This window comes from Rhodnius prolixus, unplaced genomic scaffold, assembly GCF_049639745.1.
Source record: "Rhodnius prolixus isolate KJV_2025 unplaced genomic scaffold, Rpr scaffold_1, whole genome shotgun sequence".
NCBI lineage: Eukaryota > Metazoa > Arthropoda > Insecta > Hemiptera > Reduviidae > Rhodnius > Rhodnius prolixus.
Window position 1 is genome coordinate 32,430,220 of NW_027411581.1, and position 14,206 is coordinate 32,444,425.

Here is a 14,206-nt window from a genome sequence, read left to right on the forward strand (position 1 = left end):
ATCTGGAGATAAAATGCCCGCTTACAGTAGGGTTACGGAGTTTGACGGAAACATCCGAGGGTGGATTATGTAAAGTTCGTCATCAGGCCAGGGATAGTATTCCAATTAAATTTAAAATCGAATTGATTGAAGCAATAATTACTTGGTGGAAGATTTTTTTTTTGCGTGTTTAAATGTAACTTTAGCGACGTACGCACTTTTTAGAAATATCTCTACTTGTTCCCGTCATTCTTCTATTAAAAGAGTAAGAGAAAATAATTAAAGTTTCTCTGAGGACAGATAAATTTGTTCACTGCTAATCAGTGATGCCATTAAATTCGATCTTTAAAAAGCACTCCCTTTTTGAAGATTGATTAGCAAAAAATCTATTTTTCTTAAATCACTTCTGCCATAGATTTTGCACAGATAGAATTTAGGAGTGAGTAAAGAGTTACATAGGCGTCAGTTAAGATGTGACGAGTGATGGAGAGTTGGAATTTGCCTGAGGGTTTCCGTACCCAAATAGTCGCACGCATTGACCTTTAGTAGTATTTCTCTACCCCAAATTTCAAGGGGGTATGGTGAATTTCAATCTTAATAAAATCACTCCAAGATTGTTGCTATGCTTCTGGTAAATAATGATAAATAAGTGATGTCACAACGTGCTGAGCTGTGGGATGCTTGGCACAACAAGAACTCCCTTGCTGCGTACATTTCTTCTCCAGTCTAAATCTTGTCCACCATATAACCTCCAGCATTTTAGTATTAAAAATGTTTTATTGGAGAGTGATATGGTAAAAAAATAAATAAGTTGAAGTATTTACGGGAAAGAAAACAACCTCAATGAATTCTTATTATTTATTTCTTTCTTAAACATAGGTAAAGGCAATCAAAAGAACACAACGCTATATAAATATAAAACAAAAACCCTAGCTTCAATAATGTTTACATGCAATATATCATGTGTTATATCATATGCCCGTATTATTATAATTATTAAATAATTAATATGATTTAAAGCGATTAAAATATTCGCTTACAGCTCTTCCAACATGACTTTGATTGGTCTCTCAATCAAACAGTAATTCTCAGCAAAAGTCTTCAATTAAAATTAAAATTACTAAGGTAAGTAACATTAGAATTTAAAAACAGCAATTAGAAAAGTACAGTAAGTTTGAATCACATTAAGTTTGAAAAATTAATCATGAATAAAAAAAGCAATTGGTTAACTAACAGGTAACCACGGTTTCATGTTCATAGGTGAACATTTACAGAATTTAATAAATTTATTTGAACTGAAAGCAGTACCCCTATCGGAAACTAACTTTACTGACTTGCTGTAGTGGGAAAAATAGTATGTATGCCATTTAATAACTTCATCACCTCAGATGTTGATGCGCCAAAAAAAAAAAAAAAAAAAAAAAAAAATAACTTCATCAGCGTTAGTAGTACGCATTGCCTGACTGTTTCTGCATAAGGATCGAACCATAACCTTACGAACTTGCATCACACTGCAACTCAGGAAGTGCAGTGGGTGAAAAAAAAAGCTAACTGCAAAGGAAATTTTTAAATCGCTCAAAACGATTTGATTCTTCCTCGGACCATACGAAATTGATTTTAGATTTCAACAAGACTAATATATGTAAGTATACTAAAGCCAGTCTGGGCTTACGGCATCGAACTGTGGGGTTCAACCAAACGCTCAAATCTGCAAAGGATCCAGTCCTTGCAATCTAAAATTCTTCGCTCTATAGTAAACGCTCCTTTCTACGTCACCAATCAAACCATTCAGACAGACTTGAACATTCCTTTCGTCACACAAGTTGCAAAAACACGTTACAGAAATTTCCATCTTAACATTCAAACACATCACAATCCACTGGTACAACATCTATCTTCAAGAACATTTCCAGACAACACTTCCAGACGTCTTAAAAGACAGTGGCTTCGCGATCTCCTCTCTGATGAAGAGAGTCAGTAGAAAGTAAAATGTATTTGGAGTGTTACCGCTGGGTAACTTCTCCACTCTTTTATTCTGTTATTTATTGTTATCATTGTTGCTTATAACGCAAAATGCGTTGATTGTAACTAAATAAATGATTAAAAAAAAAAAAAAGATTTCAACAACTTATTTAGTGGCTGAGCGATGAATAGCAATATTCAAAGTTACGAATAAATTTTCGGAAATAAGAAATTAATCCTAGGAAGCTATGCAATTTGCGAAAATTTTTGGGTATTGACTGCAGCAACATTTGCTGGGGAGGGACGAATCCCTTTATCATCCACTAAGTACCCCAAGTAATTAATTTTGGTTTGCAAGAAACTACATTTAGCAAATTTTAATTCAAAGCAATTTTGAACCAGGATTTGTAAAACTTCGATTAAAGTATTTAAATTTTCTTCCACAGTAGATGTCGCGATAAGGATATCATCCATATTAACTAATATTTTCTCTGCATCCAACAATTTTCTAAGATTTTCTCAAGATTTATAAATCTCATAAAGTGAGAAGGACCATTAGTCAAGCCAAATGGCATTCGCATATACTCACACTGTCCCTTGAAGGTGACACATGAAGTGTACGGAATTGAGGATTCCTTAATCTTTATGTGGTGGAAAGCATCTTTTAAGTCTAGGGTAGTAAAATTGGTCTTTCAACTGATCTATATGGTCATCTATTCGCGGAATTGGGTAGCGGTCTTAGAGAGTGATTTTATTTAATTCACGGTAATTAACCTGTCTGCAATCCAGCCAATTGACGTCTCTTTAAATGCGTTGTACCTTCAGTGAGTTGTCTCGATGTGGGACGTATTCGTGGACAGTCCTTTTTTTGGTGACCTTGAGATCCGCATTTGAAACATGAATTAGGTTCTCGTTTCGGAGCCGTGCATGCTGAAGAAACATGACCCATTTTCGCCCAGTTGTAACATCGAACTACATTCGCAATACCCGTGGTAACTACATTTCTCAATCTTCTTTCCTGCATTGACTCTGGAAATTTCTTGAATACTAACGATTGACATTTCTCTGGATGTATTTTACTGCTTAACTTAATTACTAAATAAATATCAACCCTTTTCTTAATTTCTGCAACCGAAGATCAGCCAAAAAGTACAACTTTGTTTCGTATATTATCATTGATGGCGTCGATTGTATATTTAATTAATGCATCATCTTCGATACAACTCCTTCCGGCCAGTTCGCGCATGTGGCAAAAGTATTCTTTAAGAGTCTCTTCTTTTTTCATTTTCCTGCTAACTAACATCTGATGTAGAGTAGCACTATTTATCGTAGTTGGAAATTCAGCTCTTAACACTTTCTTCAAATTAACCCAATTGTTAACATTCGGCTCACAATTAATAACTAACTGTTTTTGCATAACCTTTTATAGATTTCTTTACGTAGATAAAAGTTTCCAAATCGTTCCATTTTAATAATTTTCTCATATATTCAAACTCTTTAATCCAACGATTGGCAGAGTAATTGTCACTAACGGTAAAAGAACGAATAGGATCTTCTACATCTTTTAACAAAAATTTAGGTTGGTAAAATACCTCAGAATAACTTCTTTCTTCATCTAATTTATTTTCTTCTTCGTTCTCATCTTGCTCTTCACTATCTTCATCCTCTAGCTCTTTAACCTCTTCATTTAATCTTTTCAAGTCAATTCATTAGACTGGTACAAAAGCGTTTAGATAGTTCATCCGTATTACCATCAATTTAAGTTTGGCCTTATACTCTTCTGAATCCAACAAGAAAGTAAATCCTTCAAATTTTCGAAACCTAGCTCTTTTTTGACGATTACCTTCACCCTCAAAAATTAATAAATGATGTGAGGGAAGGGATTAGGTATGAGGTTAGCATACTGGGCTCCCACGCGGAGGTCCCGGGTTCGAATCCAGCTGCTGACCCTTAGATTTTCTCTTCCTAGGAGCTTCTTACAGCTCACTGTCCGGTGATGGACAGTGTTGTCTGTAACGAGAAAACACTGTCCGGAGGCCGGCAGTGCACTGAAAAAAGCTCCGGGCGCCAATAACCTTAGATGTTGACGCGCCTTAAATCATTAAAAAAAAATAAATGGAGTGCCCGAATAGCACCAATGGTAGAATTACTAATATTCTGGCTAATTCTATCAGTTTCTCTTAATGAATTCATTTTTGAGGATGAAATGCAACGATGTAATGTGTAACTGGGTTTTACTTACGGCCGATGAAACAATCTGAATTGCTATTCCTTACTTGCAAAACAAATCGTTTAAACGACAAACACTTCTCCCTATTTTACAATGTTCAATTGATCAGCTTTATCTGCCTTTGACAAACTTTATCTGCCATTGACAACTTTATCTGCCTTAGGCTACCCCACACCTGAAGCTAAGAGAAAGAAAACAACCACAACGAATTCTTATTATTTCTTTCTTTCTTAAAAATGGGTAAGGCATTCAAAAGTACACAATGCTATATAAAACAAAAAACCCCTAGCTTCAATAATTTTTACATGCAATATATCATATGTTACATCATATGCCCGAATTAATATTATTAAATAACTAGCTGTACCCGTTCACACGTTGCTGTGTTTAACAAAAAGGCAGTTTTGATAACTCAATCATAATTTATTAATGATCAAATGTATACAATACATCGAAATGAAAATTAACAATAAAATTATCCCTACTTCAGAGTACAGTAGTGTCCTTGCAAAGGTAGAATTTCTACATAATGTAAAAAATTCAGTTAATGTTGTTGGAGGTGGTGACATTGCTCTTGCACGTATATTTTCTGATGTAAAATACACACGCTGTCCATTTTCTGCTAAATGAACAACCGTTGGATATCGCTCATGAATGGAAAATGATAAAATACGCCATACGGCCTCATTGCTACTTATGTAGCGTCCCAGTTGATATTGGGTGACTTCATGTTAAAAGTTTTCTTGTTAATGTTTTTAATTGCGAGGTTTCTGCTGCAGCTGCTACGAATAAACAACACTTATATGTTTTATAGTTTTTATTTTAATTGTACTTTCTTACACAAGGTACTATATACACTTGACGTTAACTCCCAGTACACACCAACAACAACAACAACAACAATGACAACTACAACAATGACGCTGTACAGACGCTACAAGCCGCATTACTGACGCCACAATGCCGCCAACCCACAAAGACAAAATTACCAATGTATTAATTAAACATTATTTAACACACCCCCTAATTTTATCTTTATCTATAACAGGTATGCATTTATTTATGAAACAATTAAGTCTTTAAATTTATTGAATTTTACTCCACCTAAAGGTTTTGTGAAAATGTCTGCGACTTGATCATTCGAACTACAATGTTTTACATTAATTTCACAGTTGTCATATTTTTCTTTTTATATAATGGTATCTTACATCTATGTGTTTTGATCTTTTATTTATGTTACCATTCTTTATTATATCAATAGCACTTTTATTATCTATAAATAATGTACAATTCAAATTTTTACCAGTTAGTTCATTTATGAGTTCTTTTATAAAAATTAACTCTTTACAACATTCGGCACTACTAATATATTCACTTTCCGCACTTGATAATGCCACTATATTTTGCTTTCGCGAGCACCAGCTAACCGGCCCGCCTCCATAATATATCACGAATCCAGTTGTTGAGCGACGAGTCTCAGGGTCTCCCGCATAGTCGGCGTCTGAGTAAGCTATTTATTTTTATACCTTACTCGCGGATTTCTCACTTCTTTCTTTCTTTTAGGTGTTAATCCTTTAATTTTGAGCATTTGGTAGGTTGTAGCACTTTTTTCATCTCCTACTGTATCTTCTTCTTCTTCTTTGACTTCTCTGTCACTGGTTTCACTCAGCTGTTCCAGCTCTTTGGCATAAGTTTCTACAGGCGTGTTTTCTGGTTCATCAGCAAATCTTAATTTCTTCTCCTTTTTCTCTAAATTTCTCTCCGATTTCTCCTTCTCAGTAAGTAATTGCAGTAATTTCTTCCGTCTCTCTTTTCTATTTTTCCCAGTGATTTCTCTATCCTTAACAGGCGAATTTCCATTTGGTGCAGTTATTATATCAGTCTGGATTTTATCCTCACTAACTTGATTATACTGTAATTCACTTTGAATTTTTTTAAGCTTACATTCGAGATTTCTTTTTTCTTCATTCAATTCTAAAATATGATTTTCTAATGGTTTAACATCCGTTTTTAATTCACCTTTTCCTTTCATGTACTTATTAGTCATCAAAGATGCTTCTTCGATCTTTTTTAGCAATTTAACTTTAGACGCTCGTAATTCTACGTACAGTTGTTTTACTTCATCTTCTAAAGAAATTATTTTATTTAAATTAGCTTGCATACCTGTCTCGCAGTCGAACTGAGATCTTTCATTTTTTAAATTCAATCCATCCACCATTCCACTGAGTTTATTAATACACTCTTGACTTACATGTCCCAAACGTCTGTGCCATGTTCTGGGATTCAAATTCTCTGCAAAGTTCGCTTCTACTCTTTCCTTAATATCCAGATCTACCGAGTATAGGCCACTGGAATTCCGTTTTCCTTGTAACACTATTTCATCATTCGTCATGTGACTCGAAGATCCCGAATCCAATATCCACTTGGAGTTTGATGTTTCATTAGCCAGAAAAGATATGTCGTGTTTTTCAGGGTGTTTATTTTTTCTAAAATAGCAGTTCTTTTCATCATGGTTATTCTTTTTGCATATTTTACAGAATTTACTTTGCCTCTTATTGGGGCAAAACTTAGATATGTGTCCTGGTTTCGAACAATTAAAACATTTTACCGGTGTTGAATAAGAACGATTTGTTTTATTTTTAATCTCGCTTTTGAATGCTACTGCAACATCCTCTGAGCATGAGAAACGTTTCTCCTCATTTGCTAGTCTTGTGATTAAATTTGACAGTGTTTTTTCCTCGTTGGGGGTACTCTCCCAGGCACTCCAAAAATGTCTATATTTACTGTCAAGACTAGTTAAAATTTTTGACATAACCATGCTGTCGTTTATTTCATTATTCAGGGCTTTTAACCGAAAAACCAGGTTTTCTAAAATGCTAATATTAGTTGATATATCAACGCTATTATTAAACTTGAAGTTAAAAAATTCTTGCATTAAATCGAATTTTTGTTGCGTTGAATCACGCTCATACACTTCTTTTAGTTTTTTGAACATTTCTTTAGAGTTATTGCAAGTCATAACATGTGTCAGTGGTATTTTGTCTATTGAGAGGATAATAAGTTTTTGCGCTTTTGCGTCCCTCTGAACAAACAAATTATAGTCCTTATGGTCTTGTGGAGGTGACGCTTCCTCCCCAGACACAATGCCATATAACCCATTGGCCTTCAATAAAATTGTTATTTTAAATTTCCAACATTGGAAGTCCTCGGGTTTCTTCAATTTGTCTATTTCTATCACTTCGTTTAATAGATTCATTTTTTACGGATTTTTATTGTAACAACGTGCAACTAACCTTTATATTCCTTTAGTAGTTTTTAAGATGGACAACGGCCTGGGCCCATAACCTGTTAAAAGTTTTCTTGTTAATGTTTTTAATTGCGAGGTTTCTGCTGCAGCTGCTACGAATAAACAACACTTATATGTTTTATAGTTTTTATTTTAATTGTACTTTCTTACACAAGGTACTATATACACTTGACGTTAACTCCCAGTACACACCAACAACAACAACAACAACAATGACAACTACAACAATGACGCTGTACAGACGCTACAAGCCGCATTACTGACGCCACAATGCCGCCAACCCACAAAGACAAAATTACCAATGTATTAATTAAACATTATTTAACACTTCATCGTTAGATGCAGTTGTATTTTCCGCTTTTGAGATGTTTTCTTTACTTACGGACATTTTTTTCTCTAGCGGAGGCCAATAAGATGTAAATCCGGTTATACACTTCTTTTTTTTCTTATTTTTTTTTAGAAAATCAGACACCATCTCAACACTCTTAAATTAATAAGGAGTATAAAAAAGTAAAAACCATGACTGGTGACCCAATGAAGATGCTAGACATAAGTAAATATCAATAAAACAAAGATACATTATATTTATATACTTATACATCTGCTGACGTGTAAAACGTACAGTCCAAAGTATAATGAATAAAAGTAAGTGGCTATTCACATTGGGTACATAGGTTTTATTTTATTAATCTAAGTAAACTATGTTACAACCACTGAGATTATACTATTATTCAGAAATATATAAACATCCACATAAGTCCGTAAATAATACTCATATACGTGAATATTATTCTAAATTACCATCCCTATTGAAATAAAAATTTTGCATAGTAAAAATTTATATTAATGCATTAAAATTTTATTTCATTTTTTACATTTCCTTGGAGATGGGAAAAGATTTAAAGAAAAAAATTGAGTGAGTTAAAAGGCATTTCCAGCTTAATAAGGGACGATGATAAAGCTGTCAATAATGGGATGAAGAGTGTTGTATTCTGCTCATAAAGGCGTGTGTGTGGTGGTTGCTCAGTAATGAAATTCCTGCAGTTGTTCTATATTGCATTCCTCATAGGTCTTCATTCCAACGTGCGACCTCCTTACTTTCCTCTCAGAAAGCATGGATCAACTTGGAAACCATAAGTGAAAGAATTTATTCTATTAAACTAATCGTTATGGCGCAATATTATTTAATAATACTTTTTACATAAAAGTTTCGTATATTGTATTTGAGTTTCAATTTTTTTTATTAAAGGCTGTTGAACATTGGTTAAACAAAAAATCAAAGCCGTTGAACATTGGTTAAACAAAAAATCAAAGCCTTAACTTAATAAAAATATAAATACAAGTTTTGATTGTAAAATTTGTGTTAAATTTAATTGTAAGGAATGCGTGGTGTAAGTTGGGCGTATGTGAGAGTGGTACAACCAAAATTTATACAAAATGAAAGTGAAGTACTCTAATTAAAACTGTCCGGTAGGACAGTTGTATAAGGGTTGACCATCAAAAACTGCACGAAAAAGCGTAACGTTGAAAAACACCCAACTTTGACAATTTTTTTCTCTTTTTCTATAAAAGATAAAATTCCCAAATTTTCTTTAAATCTTACTCCAAACCCTCCTTTATAACTGTAATTTTTTTGCAACCACCCAGATCTAATAGGTTTTGAGAAAAAAGTTGCCGAAAATGAGCAAAAACGGCTTTTTCAAAAAATGTTCTTGTTCTTGTTCTTCTTGTTGTTGTTCTTCTTGTTGTTGTTCTTCTTGTTGTTACCTTTTTTGTAAACAACGTAGCGCCTAAACGCGAGAACCGATTTTCATGAATGAGGTGTCATTCGATTCGGAATTTTATGTAGATGTGCCTTTTGGGGGTCTCGGCGCTGTACATCGAATGGGAGAGGAGTTAGCCCCCTTTATGTAAGGCCCCCTCCAAAATTATTATTACTAATTACTCTGTAAATCTTGTCCCGAATTTGATAAAATTTGGTAGGATGATAGGATTAGGGCTCCCCTACGTAACAATAAAGCGACGATCTGCTCTTACACTTGTTAAGGGGAAGTATAGCAATCATTTCAAATTATCGACATGTGAACCGATTTTCATGAATGGTCATTCGAATCGAAATTTTGTACAGATTTTCACTTTAAAAGTCTCGACGCTTTGCCTCATAAGGAGGGGAGTTTGCCCCACCCAAATAAGGCCCTTTCTAAAACTATTATTACCAATATTTCTACAAAGCTTAGTCCGATTTTGATAAAATTTAGCACGAAGAAATGATTAAAGTTCCTCTACGTGGCTGTGAAGTGCCATCATGCTGTTACACCTACTAAGAGGAAGTACTACAATCGTTAAAATTAACAGTGAGTGAACCGATTTACATCAATGAATTGTCGTTCGATTCAAAATCTTTGCGTTTTAGGGAGAAGTACTGTTTTTCTTGCTCCTCTTAAAAGGAAGTACTGAAATCGCAGTTTTATTTTGTTACTTAAGTACAAATACCTTCCTATTTTATTCAAAACGCTTTCTCAAAAAAAATTGTTATTGAGGATGGTTTGGGGACCGCAACTATAATCATTATTTAAAAAGATCTCTCCAGTGGTAGTTAGGTTCCGATTTAACACCTTATCAGGTTATAATGATAGAATTGCTTATCCCAAATTTTAAAAAAATCTGTAAAGCAGATATATAACTTTGCAAAATAGACAAAAAGAAAAATCTATCCAAAAGTTACAAAAATCTCCTTAACAAAAACTTACAGTTTAAAAAGTTAAGTATAAGGGTTGATTAAACGCCAAAAGGTACACAAATCAGCGAGTACCCAACATTTCATTAATACTTCATTAATAGTTAAGTAATTCTACTGCATTAATTTTCATTAATAAGTTATTTTTTAGAATTTATTAGATGTCACAGACCCTTATGCTGGCCACTTCATTTATAATATTTTTTTGTTATAATTATGATAAATCACATATATATATACGTACATGCATGTTAAAGTAGAAAAAGACAAAGTTAGAGTAGGCTACTGCCTTGAATTCGTCTTACCGAAATATTCGTGAGCACAAATAATACACAGATAATAACAAGTAGATTATTCAACAACAATTATTCATTTCTCAATTGTAATTTAATTTAGTCCCCCTAATTTTACTTATAGTAAAATCCTGGAATAATTAGCTGTCCTAAAAATATGCATATCTTATTTACTTTATATTACATATATACAACATTGTGGTATGAATACCTAGATTGAGAATGTAATTGAAGAAAACTATATTATTTGCGATAAAGCCAGATAATTATTACCTATTATTATAAACGTTTGACTACTTCATACAATAACAATTACTTTAATCGAAGAATGAACTTAAACCGACGATTTTTATTTAAAAATAAAAATAAATAAATAAAATAAAATCATTAATGTAAGTTTTTTATAAAAAAAAGTTTTGAATTTTTTAGCCTCATATTTTTTTTTCTTTTTAACCTGTAATTAATAGTTTGATTATTATAAATAACTAGATATTACAGTCAATCTACAGTGCTACTTGAACATATATTTTGTAGACGAAAATGGCCAGCATAAGGGTCTGTGACATCTAATAAATTCTAAAAAATAACTTATTAATGAAAATTAATGCAGTAGAATTACTTAACTATTAATGAAGTATTAATGAAATGTTGGGTACTCGCTGATTTGTGTACCTTTTGGCGTTTAATCAACCCTTATACTTAACTTTTTAAACTGTAAGTTTTTGTTAAGGTAACGAAGAAAGTAATAGAAACTAACTCCAAAACTGGCTGAGTATGCATTATTTTCTAAAACACAAGCAGATGAGATTTATCAGAAAAAGGTAATACATATTACTTTTTAAAAATTAAATTTTAAAAATTCACCACGATTGATGCGATACAGGAGATGATGGAAGTGGTTCGCATCGCTGAGAGCAATAACCATCATGAGACTAAAAACAGGAAATTTTCTTATGGCAAATTTTATAACGGAAGCAGAAAAGTCAAGATGATAAAGTCAGATGTAATGGAGTGGCAAAGTTTTCTGAGATTTGCTCCATAGAAATCTCCTTTGAAGTCATTATGTGGCTCAAATACTTTGGACAGAAGTCTGGAAAACACCAGCTTTTTAATTGCCTCTTTTTGTCCAACTCCCATCGCGAATTGGGGCTGGTTTTTATAGAATGCCAACGTGATAGTTGCAGATTTCATTTTTTATGCAGTTCTTGTTTTAGTAGGTGATTGAATAAAATATCTCAAGGATAAGGTGGTTAACCATTATCTGCGAGCTTATCGTTTTAGAGAATGAATGTCACACCATGTTTAAGCGTAGCGCGTTGAAAAGTTTTAGTTAACTTCAACCACTGCATGATCACATTGTTGGAATGACTTACATTACCAACCACAGTCTGTCCAGCTTACTCTTCCAGGAGTTGATAAAAAAAGTAAGAAAATGATAGTCAGGCAATACCTAAAATCAGTAAGACAACAGTTGGGGTGATTAGTGTTAAGTCGCTTAATGTGCAATGAATGGAAAATTTTCGGCACTTAGACTTGTGCTTAACCCATTGTAGAGAAATTAAAAGTTTAAAATGTTTGCAATTTTTATTGGAGGATTCAAGTTGGATTTTTTTTGTTTATAAGTTTTCTACCCTGTGCTTACATAAGACTAAAATGAGCAGATGAAATTGTATTCGTAGTAACTGAATTGCATTATTATTGAATTTAAATTATTCTGTGTTATTAGTACTGATGGAGTTTGGCCTTCTTAAATGTTAGTACTTAGCGTTGTATCTAATGTTTTATTTAATTTTTCTTTTGGTCATTTTTTAGCGATTTTCCAAACTTCCAACTGGCCTTGGTTCCACCGTATCAGTTGTCCAGTCATAGCTTCGAGTCTTGAGCCTCGGGGAGGCCGCAATTTAACACTATCACATTTAAAACTACTCTCAATTTAAATTTCAGCTCTTGAACACAATATTTTCACAACTTAAAACTCACAACTCAAAAAAACTGTGAAGTACAAGTACAAACTGTGAAATTATACAGAGCTAAAGGTTAGCCATGTCCCCAACCTCGTGTTCAGCTGTATTTCCTGCAATCAATTTAAATGAGCAACTTAACAGCTGAACCACGCAGAAAGCGAATTTTCCAGCCATACAATGAAGTCGTACGCTACTTAGAATTCCTGCCACATCAACAACGCAATTAACGGCATACCCAAAAACGTATTACGTTAAAACTATTGGCATGGAGAAAATGGCAAAAATACGTATATCCATCTAAATTCAATCTTCTCCAACTTTCATTTAATCAGAACAGACAACCAATAAAATTAAAGACTCCCCTGAACTAATTCACTTCAAATGAGAGATAACTTTCGCGCGCATTCGAAAAGTGTATTAAATTATCGAACCCCAAGACTCTGCATCGTCGAAAAGATTGCACCTGCAATCTTGCAATTTCCAGCTACCTAGCTGGGCGCTTATCAGATGAATAACGAGCCACATGAAAAAGCGTTAGTAGCAGTAATCTCTAACTCCCCCTCTTCATTCGCTTTTTCATGAAATAATATAAAATTTGAAATCGAAGCTGCATCCGACATGTTCCTTGTAAAATATACTTTGTAGGAATGAATAATAAGAAGTAACCATTTCATTACAATACGAAATTTTATTATAAATTAACAAACAGTTAGCATCTTTATATATATACGTATAAATATATATATTTTTCAGTGGGCTATTTTAAATAATAACAAAATTTTGTTATATAGAATACATGATGCAAGAAGAAATTGTTCCGAATTACTTCCAGTGGAATTAGATGTAGCAAGAATTAATTTTAAAATAAAGTTACAAAATAAAAATTAAAAATATCTTGCAAATAAGGTGAGCGGATTACAAAGTGTGAGAAAAGACGTTTTTTGTTTGAAAAAATTGTTTATTTTGCAATTAGAGCCAAATAACTAAATAAAAAAAAACATCAATTTAGGCTTTTATTATTAATTAGGAATTTTCCTAAAATTATTGCATTTATTATCATAGATTTTAAATAATTTAATCAAATAATATCTGCTAACAGTACATTTTTGGTGTTTCGTTTTTTCTTTACTTTTATTGATTTAAATAAATAATGCGCCCGCTAGGAAGGTAAAATTAATAAACCTGAGTATTAAAATGACGATTACTTATCGAACGTACAATTCTCCTCAATAACAATATTCAACAAAAATTTCAATCATAACATCATATTACATAATACACACATTACCGTAATGAGCACAATACAAATGAGCCAGCCAGTGTTATGTACAATTTACAAATATTTAATTTTTTCGGGGGAACCAATATAGATCAGTGGGGGGCCCAGTAGTAAGGATTTCTGAGAACTATGAAGCAACTGAAACGTGATTTGATTGCAAACGCTTCTGGTTCTACTTAAAAAGCATTACCTTATCAAACCACTAAACATATCATAACACGTTCTAAAAGCAATGTTGTAGAGCATTTCCTCTCGAAGAGATATGTTTTAAATTAAATGTCATTTTATGAATAGTTGAGCTGAAGCTTAGAGCAATCACTACAATAAAAGTTAGACTATTAAACATTCAAACTGCACGTAAATGCAGGCATTTTTGTGCGCATCCCCTACCATTTGACTCAGTATTGAAAGGTTAATTGAAATCGGATAATTTGCTCTTTCTATTGCAGTTATTA

General features: G+C 33.0%; 1 long non-coding RNA gene across 1 annotated transcript; it reads left to right on the plus strand.

Moving 5' to 3' along the window:
* The first annotated feature begins 52 nt into the window (after positions 1-52).
* LOC141459178 (uncharacterized) lies at positions 53-13,769 on the plus strand. The gene is made up of 3 exons (XR_012461402.1): positions 53-1,104; positions 7,939-8,123; positions 13,264-13,769. It is a non-coding gene; the product is annotated as an uncharacterized lncRNA (long non-coding RNA).
* The last annotated feature ends 437 nt before the right edge of the window (positions 13,770-14,206 follow it).